The sequence below is a fragment of the Euleptes europaea genome, chromosome 4 (genome assembly GCF_029931775.1).
Source record: "Euleptes europaea isolate rEulEur1 chromosome 4, rEulEur1.hap1, whole genome shotgun sequence".
Classification (NCBI taxonomy): Eukaryota; Metazoa; Chordata; class Lepidosauria; order Squamata; family Sphaerodactylidae; genus Euleptes; species Euleptes europaea.
The window spans coordinates 48648209-48661478 of record NC_079315.1 but is presented as its reverse complement, the minus strand read 5'-3'; the positions used below and the strand labels follow the sequence as shown (position 1 = coordinate 48661478).

The following is a 13270-nucleotide window of genomic DNA, read 5'->3' as shown; positions in this document are numbered from 1 at the left end:
CCAGATTTGCCAGCATGGTGCCATAGGTTGATGTATTGTAAATAAATGGAAAAAAACAGTTGAAGGGGCCCACCTCCAGTGCCTCCCTGCTGCCCTTTGGCTCTTAGTGTCCCCCTAGGTAATCCCACCCCCAGGGGGCAGTACCAATCACTGTGGGGCTTAACCGGTCAATAATTATGCATTATTTCAGCTTTGTTTCAGACTTTTACTCATTCGGATTCCTGCAATCCTAGTCCTATGACATTTCTTATTGTATGTCCCATCCTGTTGATTGTATTGACTGACACTGTGTAATCTGCCTTGAGTCTCAGTGAGAAAGGCAGACTATAAATAATGTAAATAAATGAATTCAATACAGATGTTATCAGTCAGGAAGGAAAACCACTGGAAAAAAACAGGAAAAAAACAGATATACATAAAACACACTTTTGAAATCCAGTTCAACAGTCCAGAGCTTAAAAAGAGGAAGACGTTATCTACCATCACTCTGAGGTGGGACACCCTGAATGGGTAAATTGTTTACTAAACACAGAAGAGCAGTTTGAATGAAAGGTACCCAGAAGTTACAGTGTGGAATAATTCTTGTACCACAGACCGATCCATACACAGTTGACCTCATCCAACCCTGGTCATGCATGTAACTAGTTATACTAGAATTGAAATGAAGATGCTTATTCAGATGCCTTACTTTCAATTAAATGTGCAAGTGCAAATTATTAATTGCATCTTCAAATTATGTCTGCTGTCCCTGATCTACCAAATTATAACTTGTAGGATTGTGGAAGCAAACCTGTTTCCATATGCTTATACTGATTGAGAATAGTGGCCATTGGCTGAAGAATTAGATTCTACTGTGCTTAAATCTGTTGGAGTGTGATTGGTAGGTAGGATTTAGTACATTCTGAATTACTTCTCCCTCCCCTCTGTTAGCATGATCTGTCGTTCTAACTGCATACTACTTTTTGAATTCCTTTAAAATTACTACCAAAAGTGTTAGTTTTTAAAAACTCCTTAAATTGCAAGGATTAACAATTAGAAAAACAAAACTGAAATAGATGGTCTGAAGCAACATGTAGTAGTAGCAGCATTCTTGTCTAGTTGTTTTGTATGGTTTTAGTTTAGCTAACTTTGTGCATAGTAAAATGAGTTTAATAATGCAGTTTTATGAACTATTTAACCTTGCAGTTCTTTTTGTTATAATTTTTTATTTAATTCCCCATTACATTGTAGAAAGGAAGACTTCCATCCGAATACTTTCGCCCCACTTTACTTATTCAGACTGTCTTTTAAAAAGTAAAAAGTTCAGCAAAGTCCAACATATCTGGGGATTAAAAAGCAAAGGCTGTGAACAGTTATCCAATATGTAGGATAGGCATGTCAAGAGTCACTATATTTACTCTGTCCCAACTCATCTAAAAGCTCCTTGTTAGAAAAGAACACGATGAAAGATTCAGGGTAGGGAAAGAAGGGGGGGAAGACCTTGAATGGGGGCTTAGCCATAGTGTATGAATATACACTGTAGCTGCTGTTTTATGTATGTATTTATTTATTATAGTTATAGCCCGCCCTCATTCCCAGTCTGAACAGGCTCAGGACGGGTAACAACCTTTAAAATCACATAAAATCATAAAACATCGATGAAAAACCCAACAAATATTACTATAAAACAAGATAGTGTAAAAATAAGAGTGTAGTAGCCACTATGGGCCGGACAAGCAGGTAAACCCACACCAATGACAGTAATGGGGGGAGACAGGAAGGCCAGCAATGATGGATAACCTGCGGCTGCCCTCAGTTATAGGCCAGGCGGAATAGCTCCATTTTACACGCCCTGCGTAACTCCTTAAGGTCCCATGGGGCCCTGATGTCACTAGGAAGACTATTCCACCAGGCCGGGGCCGGGGCTGAAAAGGCTGCGGCCCTTGTTGAGGACCTCCACACACTCTTCGGGCCGGGGACCCCCAGTAAGTTGTTATATGTAGAGTGTAAAGCAAAAGAGTACAGTGTAAATGCAAAAGAGTGTAAATGCAAAAGAAAAGTCCAAAGCTGTTTAACGCATATAATAGGAACGTGGAATGTCAGAAGCATGAAACAGGGTAAGCTTGCAATTGTAAAAAAAAGAAATGGAACGTTTGAACATTTCAATCCTGGGAGTAAGTGAACTCAAGTGGACTGGATTAGGACATTTTCAATCAGAAAATCACAACGTGTTTTACTCAGGGAATAACAAAAACAGAAGAAACGGGGTTGCTTGAATAGTGAGGCAAGATGTAGCAAAGGCAGTCAGGAGCTATGATATAAAGTCCGACCGAATAATATTAATCAGACTACAGGGAAAGCCTATCAATACAAGCATCATTCAAGTTTATGCCCCAACTACAGATGCTGATGAGGAAGAAATTGAAAGTTTTTATGCGAGTGTTCAGGAAGAAATTGATCACACACCTAAACAAGATGTGCTAATAATCATAGGTGACTGGAACGCAAAAGTAGGAAACAAAGCAGAATCAAATGTTGTTGGCAGATTTGGGCTAGGAGCACGGAATGAAGCAGGAGAATGACTCAAAGAATTCTGTGAAGACAACAATTTGTTCATTGCAAACACATGTTTCAGGCAAACAAATAGACGATTGTATACATAGACATCACCAGATGGCCAGTATAGAAATCAAATAGATTACATAATTGGAAGCAGAAGATGGAGAAGCTCTATTCTCTCAGCAAAAACAAGACCAGGAGTTGACTGTGGTACAGATCATGAATTGTTAATATCAAAAATCAAGATAAAGCTGAAGAAAATCACCAGAACATCCATAGCACCAAAATACAATCCAAGCAATATGGAGGCTGCCGGCTAACGACTCGAAAATCAACACTGAGATTTTAACTATTCAATCCAAGCAATATTCCTGAAGAGTTTAAAGACCATGTAAAGAACAGATTTGCATTACTGAGTTCAAGTGAACGTAAACAAGAAGAACTATGGGTGGAAACTAGAGATATTAACAAGGAAGAATGTGCAAAGATTATTCCTGTAGCCAAAAGAAAAGAAAAACCTCGAAGGATGACTGAGGAAACTCTTAAAATTGCTAAAGATAGACGAGAAGCAAAAGTAGAAGGTGACAAAAACAGAATCAAAAGTCTAAGTGCAATGTTCCAGCGACTTGCACGTAGAGACAAAGAGAACTGTTATAACAACCAATGTAAAGAAATAGAAGAGAACAACAAAAAAGGAAGAACAAGAGATCTGTTCCACAAGCTCCAAGAAACCAAAGGGAAATTTAAAGCACGGTTAGGCATGCTGAATGATCAACGTGGAAATACTTTAACGGAACAGGACAAAATAAAGAAAAGGTGGGAACAATACACTGAAGAACTATACAGAAGAGATGAAAGGATGACAGATTCCTTCCAAGAAGAATCTTTTGAAGAACCTACAGTTTTACGAAGTGAAGTGACAGATGCACTGAGAGCAACTGAGAGAAACAAATCACCAGGAGCAGAGGGGATATCAATAGAGCTATTCCAAGCTACAGAAACAGAGTCCCTCAAAATCTTGACAAGAATATGCCAACAGATATGGGGGAAAAAAAGAATGGCCCACAGACTGGAAACGATCCATTTACATTCCAATTCCCAAGAAAGGAGACGTCAAAGATTGCAGCAACTATCGGATTAATTTCTCACGCAAGTAAAGTGATGCTCAAAATCTTACTGCAAAGGCTGTTACCATATATGGAACGAGAAATGCCTGATGTTCAAGCTGGATTCAGAAAAGGAAGAGGCGCTAGAGATCATATTGCAAATCTACGTTGGTTTCAGGAGCATAATAGAGAATTTCAGAAGAAAATCAGCTGGTGTTTCATAGATTACAGCAAAGCTTTTGACTGTGTGGATCACGAAAAGCTATGGCTGGTTTTAAACGAAATGGGTGTGCCACTATGGCTGTTACCGCACTTGTATTCCCAGCGATGAATTAAGAGTTTGAAAACATTATAAAAAACACTGTTCACACTTTGTTTGGCCCCTTTAGCTGTGAAGCCGTCTTCCAACCATTTATAAGCTGTGGTATCCAAAAACCCTTTTAAAGCGATGTTTTTTACAACATTTTCAAACTGTTAATACATCACTGGGAGCACAAAGTGCGATAACTCCCTATATCTGATCGTTCTGATGCGCAACCTGTACTCTGGACAAGAGGCCACAGTTAGAACAGAATATGGAGAAACGGAATGGTTTCCAATTGGCAAAGGTGTCAGACAAGGATGTATTTTATCTCCCTATCTCTTCAATCTATATTCAGAAGACAAAAGTAATGACTACAGGAGACTTTAAGATTGACAATGAGGAAATTGAAATTGTTGAAGACTTTCTATTCCTTGGCTCCATCATCAACCAAAAGGGAGACTGCAGCCAAGAAATCAGGAGATTGAGATTGGGAAGGGCAGCCAAGAAAGAGCTAGAAATTATTCTGAAGTGTAAGGATGTGCCATTGGCTGCCAAGATCAAGTTAATTCATGCCATCATTTTCCCTATTACTATATATGGGTGTGAAAGCTGGACATTGAAGAAAGCTGATAGGAAGAAAGTAGATTCCTTTGAAATGTGGTGTTGGAGGAGAGTGGATGGCCAAAAAAAAAAAAAAAAAAAAACCAATCAGTGGGTTGTAGATCAAATCAAGCCTGAACTGACTCTAGAAGCTAAAATGACTAAACTGAGGCTATCATATTTTGGTCACATTATGAGAAGACAAGAGTCAATGGAAAAGACAATCATGATAGGAAAAGTTGAGGGTGGCAGGAATAGAGGAAGACACAACAAGAGATGGATTGACTCAATAAAAGAAGCCATAGCCCTTAATTTGCAAGATCTGAGCAAGGCTGTCAAAGATAGGACACTTTGGAGGACATTGATTCATAGGGTCGCCATGAGGTGGAAGCGACTTGACGGCACTTAACACATAAACGCACAAAGTTCTCTGGGAACATACCAGGAGAAGCGGTCCCGAAGGTACAATGCTCGCAGACCGTGTAAGGCTTTAAAGGTCAAAACCAGCACCTTGAACCTGATCCAGTACTCCAGTTGGAGCCAGTGTAGCTGCTTATGTGATCTTGCAGTGACCCCATAAGGAACCTCGGTGCAGCATTCTGCACCAGCTGGAGCTTCTGGATCAGTCTCGAGGGCAGCCCTATGTAGAGCTAGTTACAGTAATCCATCCTAGAGGTAACCGTCGCATGGATCACTGTGGCTATATCGGGGCGGGAGAGGTAGGGAACCAACTACCTGGCCCGGTGGAGATGGGGAAAGGTTGCCTTGACCATGGCTGTAACTTGAGCCTCCACTGACAAGGAGGCATCAAAGATCACACCCAGAATCTTATCAGTCTCTCCGATTACTGGTTTACAGCACTGGCTGCCCTCTTTCTTGTTATTTTGTAGCACCAGAAAACTCAGTCATTAGCAAATAATATATAAATACCTACATTACTTTCCCAGAGTATTTTAAAACTAAATGCACAGACTGGTAAAAATCCAAGACTTAATTCTATTACAAATAGGAACTGGAGGGATTTTTAAAAAAAAACACATCTGTTTCAGGATTCATTTTCCCTTCCCTGCTTTAGAAGAAGCCCCCCTTGACACACTTACAATGCAATGCTGTGCAGTTACTCCTTCTAAAGGCCATTGATTTAATCATTTAGCTAGCAGAAACCATGCTAATTAAGTGTTATTTTTTAATGTGAACTTTATTTGCACAAACATACATGTCATATATATACACACATACAACTATCAAGTGTTGTGTTCTGTGATGGTGTCAGTTGTAGCATCCATATTCTTATTTTCTGGGTTCTGTCTTGGCTATAAAGATGAGTACAGGTAACCACAATGTAGATGCAAATGATACCACATTACTGATAGGAAAATAGTAAAGACTTAAAATGATGAAGGTTAAAGCAGGAAGTGCTAAAGCAGGATTACAGCTAAACACCAAGACGACAAAAGTAATGACTACTGGGGAATTACACAGCTTTAAGGCTGACAATGAACAAATGGAAATTGTTCAAGATTTTCTATTCCTCAGCTCCATCATCAACCAAAAGGGAAACTGCAACCAACAAATCAAAAGGAGATGTAGACTCGGAAGGGCAACCATGAAGCAGCTAGAAAGGATTCTTAAATGTAAGGATGTGTTGCGGGCACCCAAGATAATAATGGGGAATACTATGACATGAACTATGTATTGGTATGAAAGTTGGACAGTGAAGAAAGCTGACAGGAAGAAAGTTGATTCCTTTGAAATGTGGTGTGTTGGAGGAGAGTTTTATGGATATTGTGAACTGGCAAAAAAATAAATAAGTGGGTTCTAGATCAAACCAAGCCTGATCTCTCCCTAGAAGCTAAAATGACTAAACTGATGTTATCATACTTTGGTCACATTATGAGAAGACAAGGTTCACTGAAAAGATAATAATACTAGGAAAATTCGAAGGCAGCAAGACCCAACATGAGGTGGATTGACTCAATAAAGGACAAGGCTGTTAATGATAGGATATTTTGGAGGACATTAATTCATAGAGTCGCCATAAGTCAAAAGTGACTTGACAGCACTTAACACACACCCATAATGGCGTTGCCTGCCTAGAGCAGGTGGTTTTAGTTTGTTTTTGTAGTCATAATAAACTCTTAAGGAGCACAAAGTACACAGCAACATCTATTGGGGAAAAAACATGGAACTTTCAATTACACCTTTGTAAAGCTTTCCCTTCCAGCTACAACTTTGTAATACACCATCATTTTACAAAATGCAAAGTCAGCCCATAAATATCTGTATTTTGAATAAGGCAGCAATGAGGGAAGACAGAACACTACTTTATTTTAGGTACCAACTTTCAACAGAGTGTATTTGTAAGCCACTTTAAATATTTTTAAGTCTGTCTGAATTTCATACTTTAGAATTATAATCTATAGTAGTCTCTCTCCTTATTGATTACCTAAAGCATGGCTGGTGTCCAAAGGTTTTCTGACACCACAGATCTCCTCCCACCAGCTCCCAGGGCCTTCTTTTTCTTCATTCTCACCCTTCCCATTCTCCAAAAACAGATTCACCAAACCATCATCATCTACCCCACCAGGAGAGTATCATCATCCTTCCTGGAAGTACTGAAAAGAGAAAAACATATATGCTCTTAATCCTGTTAAAGAAATCCTCTTCTGTCAATCAAACTGCTGTCTCCCTACATAAGTAACAAGCATCACAGGAAGGAGGACTCTGTCAGCAGGAAAACAAAGGACAAACTAAGGCTAATACAAATCAAAGATGGGGTGGGGACAGTGGCAGGAAATCACAAATGGGCGTACACCTCACAATCCGGATCCAGATTTACACTCTCTCCTTAAATTAGCTCGAGGCAAACCCATTATGGAGCTACGGAACCAGATGTTTAGATCCAGAGGATGATTTCCTCCCAAACACCTCCTATTTGTTCCCTCCACCTGCCTCCAACTCCCGGAGTTTGGTGGCCACCGTTTAAAACCCGACAGGCGATCCTATTGCAAAGGGAACTCTGTTTGAAAGAAAAGACCAACAAACAACGACCGCACCAACATTTCCGCATTTATAAAGAGTAACTCTTCCGATCAAGCCCCTTTCCCTCGGAGTGAGCAAGTGGAAGGAAGGATTACTAGAACACTCAAACGGAGAGCCGAATCCCCCATAAACCTCTCCTCGCATACGCCCTATTCACTCCTTTTCCACAAAGGGTGCCATGCGTGACCAAACCCCAGTGAAAGGACAGCAACTCAAAACGAGCACACGCCCCCGCTCCCAACAAGGTATACCTACCTGGAGTGAGAAATAATCCGGATTGGAAACCCGCCTGACGGCTGGAGGGTGAATCTCCAGATGTGCAGCCGCCCCTACAGCTCCGACCTGGAGGGCTCTTGGGCAGTAGCCGCACCCCTTTCCCACCTCTGCCCGCTCTCCTGGCCGCCAGATAAGGAAGTAGGCTGGGATATCTTGGGAAAGGGTGTGTTGTTGCTGGTGAGCACTTGTTTCTGAGTCAGGCTATTTCCTGTTTCAGAAGCGGGGATAAAAAAAGTGTTGGGAGATGTTTCCTATTCAGGGCAAGGCTCTCAAGTTGCAGCAAGCAGGTGAGCGCAGTCAGGTCCACCCCTCTCGGGGCCCCAGCAGAAAGTCAAGCCCGTAAACGCAGGAAAACCATCGGAGCCCGGGAGGCACCTGCTTGCAGAACCACCTCCGAGCATGCAACGGCGAAACTTACTTTAAAAAAAAAAAAAAAAAAAAGGGGGGGAAGGGGCATACAGTCCGATCTGCTGGGGGAGGAAGAAATTGGGGTACCGGGCGCCAATTTAATAAGGTCTCCGGCTGTGATCCCTTCCCCCTCCCTGTAAAGCCTTTGGCCGTTTATGCACGGGAGGTTTTGCCTTGCATTTGCTGCTGGGTAGATGCAAATTTCCCCCATCTGCATTCTCAAAACTCTGCATGGGGGCTTGTTTTTGAGTTGTGAGGATTTGGATGGGGTGTGGGGGGGAAACGCGCATCTGGATAGCAACAAATCCAAGGCGAAACCTCCCGTGTATAAATGGCCTTTTGACTTGCTGCTTTAAATCGTGTTCAAACACAGCCTGGCCCTTCTCCCCGGGGCGGAGCTTCCAGTGTCAGGCACCAGCAAGCGGGGACTTTTCCGCCCTTTTCTGTCTTTATCCTCCTTCATGACTGATTGGCGAATGGAACAGGAAATACCGGTTCAAAGCCTTGGTACAATGGGCGAAAAGGCACGGTCGCTTGAGCCTCCTTGCTTCCCTGCTCCAACCAGGATTCAGCCAGGATCGAACGCACGAACGTTCTTCCCTGTTCCAGCCAGGATTCAGCCAGGATCGAACGCACGAAGGTTCGATCCTGGCTGGAACAGGGAAGAACGTTCGTGCGTTCGATCCTGGCTGAATCCTGGCTGGAACAGGGAAGCAAGGAGGCTCAAGCGACCGTGCCTTTTCGCCCAATAGGTGCGAGGAGGGAAGGCAAGCGCCACACTCAGTGCTTCGTCGTAGCTCAGTAGCTATTGTTAAGCTTCTCAACAAGTCAAACTCCTTATCCTGGGAAGCGTTTTATGCAAACACGGGAGAAAAAGAGTTGTGTTTTTTTTAATGTGTGTAAATAGATCTACCCTTCCAAGTCGATATTAACATTCGAAGTACTTAAGATGTAAATACAAAAAAAAAGGACAGCTCATTCGCTTACTGAATTTTAAATAGTAGGAAAGGGCCAGAGTCCAGTAGCACCTTAAAGACTAACAAAAAATATTTTCTGGTAGGGTATGAGCTTTCGTGAGCCACAGCTCACTTCTTCAGATAAGTGAGCTGTGGCTCAGGAAAGCTCATACCCTACCAGAAAATATTCTTGTTAGTCTTTAAGGTGCTACTGGACTCTGGCCCTTTTCTACTACTGCAGACAGACTAACACGGGTACCCACTGTGAATTTTAAATAGTTCATGTTGATTTTATGGGTTTGGGCTGAGTTGCCATTGCAAGCACCTATCACCAGCATGTGAGCCAAGTAGGGTTGCCAGCTGTGGGTTGGGAAATACCTGGAGATTATGGGGTGGAGCCTAAGGAGGGCGGGGTTTGGGGTGGGGTGGGGACGGGAGGGACTTCAATGGGGTATAATACCATACCGTCCACCTTCCAAAGCGACCATTTTCTCCAGGTGAACTGATCTCTATTGCCTGGAGATTAGTTGTAATAGCAGGGATTCACCAGCCACCACCTGGAGGTTGGCAACCCTAAGGCCAAGGGATGTTAGAGGGGGGGGGAATCTGCTTCATTCTGCATGATAATGATTCCTGTTCCTAGCAGTTCTGCAGGTTTGCCCTGTGTGTAATCAATCCATGGGAGGCAGGTTCACAAATAAGCTGCAAAAACAGGCCATGTGGTTTTGAATTAGACCTAGTCCACAGACACTTTAAACTAGAACAAGAACTTTGGAGTGTTATATCTGATCAAATACTAGTAGTGATATTTTATATATTTATGCCCCAATTTTCTCCAGTGGAGAAAGGCAGCTTACATCATTCTCCCTCCATGTTATCTGCACAACAACCCTGTGAGGTAGGCTGAGAGAGTGACTGGCCCAAAGTCACCCAGCAAATGTATACGGCAGAAAACAATGTTGTTTACCTGTAACTTATTCATACTTGGGTCTGTAAAATACCATAGATCATTCAAATCACTTCATATATGAATTATTTATAAGTAAAACCTTATATACCCAAGTGAAGATGCCATTATCTCCTCTTGAGGACAGGAATCCTCTTTCTGCAGATTTAGCCCTATCCAGTGATTACGGAGGCAGAGGTAGGTCAGAGTGCATTTGCAACTGGAAATGTCCTACATACCTTTTAAGTAACAGATTTCCCCCCATGTTCTTTCATTATTCAATATGATGGCATTGAAATACATGGAGTTTTAAAAGTAACTAGAATGCCACTGCTTTAGTCACTCCTGATCATATTAATTTTCAGGACATCTTTAGAATATGCACAGATTCATACATCAGCTTCTTTGTACACTGTGAGGCAAATTAAAATCATATTTTGGTTACCCATGGGGATCTAGGTTTTGGGCAAGCATTAAAAATTTTGCTCCCTATTATTGCTACTTAATATTATGTGAAGCACATAATATCACAATTTTGCTTTAGCCTAGCTTTAGCATTTCTCAGCCAGGGTTCCCCAGAACCCTAGGGTTCTGCGAGAAATTGCTAGGGGTTTGGCGAGAAATAGTGACGAATAGGCTAATCATATGTAAATCATAAGTGATCATATGTAGGGTTCCCTGAGGCATGAATATTATTTCAATGGTTAAAAGGTTGAGACATGCTGGCCTAACCTGTCAGGAATGATATGTATCCAAAGTAGCTTTTGTTACAATGTTCTAAAGGAGGGAGTGGCTTTATTTCTTGTGAAATGGCAAAAACCTCTTGCCTAATTGGCAAGAGTTGTGAAAGCGTGGAATAGTCACAAACATTCTATCTATGAAGGAAAGGTGGTTGTGGCATTCCAGCTTTGTGAGTCAAGAGAAAAGGAATTGCTAATCCCCCTTCCTTCTAGCTGAGGAACTATGTGGGGACTGCATACTGGAAAATTCAGTGAGAGATGTTTACCAATGCTAGGACAAAGAGAGGGTAGTTGGCAGAATGGCTCACAGTATCAGAGCATTTAGAAATAAAAATGCAAGACATAAATAGATATATGGCAGTAGTCTCAGAGGTCAGCAAAATCGAGAAGATGATCAAACAAGCCACTAATGAAAGGTGGATATGGAAGAAAAAAAACCTCCCAGGGCTGAAAGTCAGGAGTGTATGGAAAGCTTAGAGAAAGAACAGGTAAGGATTGTGACAAGAGCCAGGGTAGTTAATGGAAGCAAGAGAGAAGACAGAAGCAACCACACAGTCTAAAGCCTGGAAAAACAGTATGTGATAGAGGCATGGGCTTCAAATAAGGAAATGACCAGCTAAGGCTGAAGTAAAATCTCACTGGCTGGCTACCCCATGGTTGCAAGATACAACTAGATAAAGGAATCTGTATGTGGATCAGGAAGCCTAGCTGGCATAAGGTTACCAGACCCACACCTTGAGAAGCTCCAAAACCTTTACGTGTATAGAAGAAAAATTTCTGTCAGGAATAAGCTTGTCCCATCTTCACAATGCTGTATAATAAAGAGATGCATCTAGGGAACTTCTCTCTTCTGTGTAACTGTTAGAGGTATAGAGGCCCTGTAAAAATCTGAGCCTGGCAGCACTGAAGGGAACATACTGTGCAATCCTAAGAGGGTTGGTGTTAAGAAGCGCCCGGGGCTGGCGCAGCTGCATTGCCTCCTGAACAGCTTCCCGGCCTGAAAAAGAAAGGCAAAAAGGTAATTTTAACAAAACCCTGTGAAACTCCTCCTTAAGGTTTCACAAGGCTACACCTGCCTTTTTACAGGTGTAACTCGTGAAGCAGGTCACTGCCTTTCAGTGACTATGCTCTTAGAATTGACCCCTTCCTGAGAAAGAGGCATAATTTTGCCAACTAGTTTCTACTAGGGAGAGAAAAGTCTTTGGATAGTTTTCAGTGAGAGTTCAATAGAAAAATTCTGTCTATGTACAACTTTTATATAACCTACATATGTTCCAATATGTCAAAGCCTGTAACACTTGGTGCCAGCTAAAGGGGGTATTCCCAGGCTGAAAGGGCTTTGGGAGCTGACTAAAGCCAGCTCCACCCCCAGGAATGCTGCCTTTGATGCCGGTGGGAGCCCTTGGGCTGGGAAACCTTGCCAGCGAAATGCTGCTACAGCAGGTAGGCAAAATGAAGAGACTGGCCCAGTTCACCTCCCTCTTTGAGGACCTACATGGGCTAGGATGGCAGCCTGTGATGTTCCGGTCTATCACTGTGTTCATGTTTCTGTTATGCATAAGAAACTGCTTGGAAAACAGCCTTAAAGGTAGCAAAAAGAAGGTTCTCCCTTTGCCACATACTTTTTAGTGAGCTGAGTGAAATAATTTAATCATTGTGCCTTATGATTCCTTTCCTTTCTGCTGCCTGTCTGTTCTGATATGATTGCAATCTCCTCTAGCGAGAGACTTCCTCTTATTGTCTTTGCTCAGTTTCACACAACAGTAAGTACAAAGGATTCTTATAACATATATGCATGCTAATCAACTTGAAAAGGTTTTCTGACCTGAGAATAGGGTGTTATGTTTAATGGGACAAGGCCGAGTAACTGCACAGATACTGTGTTCGATGCAAGGCCTCCCAAATTCTTTCTGGTATTATTTCTAATCATATTGCAAATGCCAGAGGCCATCTATGCATGGGAGGTTTTGCCTTGGATTTGCTGCTACCTAGATGCACGTTTTCCCCATCCAAATTCTCAAAACTCAAAAATAAGCCCCCATGCAGAGTTTTGAGAATTCAGATGGGAACAATTTTCATCTACACAGCAGCAAATCCAAGGCAAAACCTCCCATGCATAAATGGCCTCTAAGTGGTAAGAAATATGTGAATCCTTCTGACGTTGCTATAACTAGGAACTACAATAATGGTTAACAGCTCAGTGAATGCATGCTGTTCAGGAAAGGGACTTTAGATTACCATCTCACAGTTATAATCAGGCACTTTCAGTCTGGTTTCATGCTATACTTTGTGACAGAAATTGCTCATTACCTAGGTTCTCCTAGATGTTTAAGAGATTTTAAATACTATCCACT

The 13270-nt window shown here is 42.0% G+C and overlaps 1 protein-coding gene across 1 annotated transcript in view; it reads right to left on the bottom strand.

Annotated features, from left to right (window-relative positions):
* The window catches only part of TJP2 (tight junction protein 2), a 95349-nt gene extending 87404 nt beyond the window's left edge, over positions 1-7945 (bottom strand). Inside the window, exon 1 of the mRNA XM_056848011.1 lies at positions 7846-7945. The gene's annotated coding sequence lies outside the window, so the exon portion shown is untranslated. The remainder of the gene's footprint in view (positions 1-7845) is intronic.
* Between the last annotated feature and the right edge of the window lie 5325 nt (positions 7946-13270).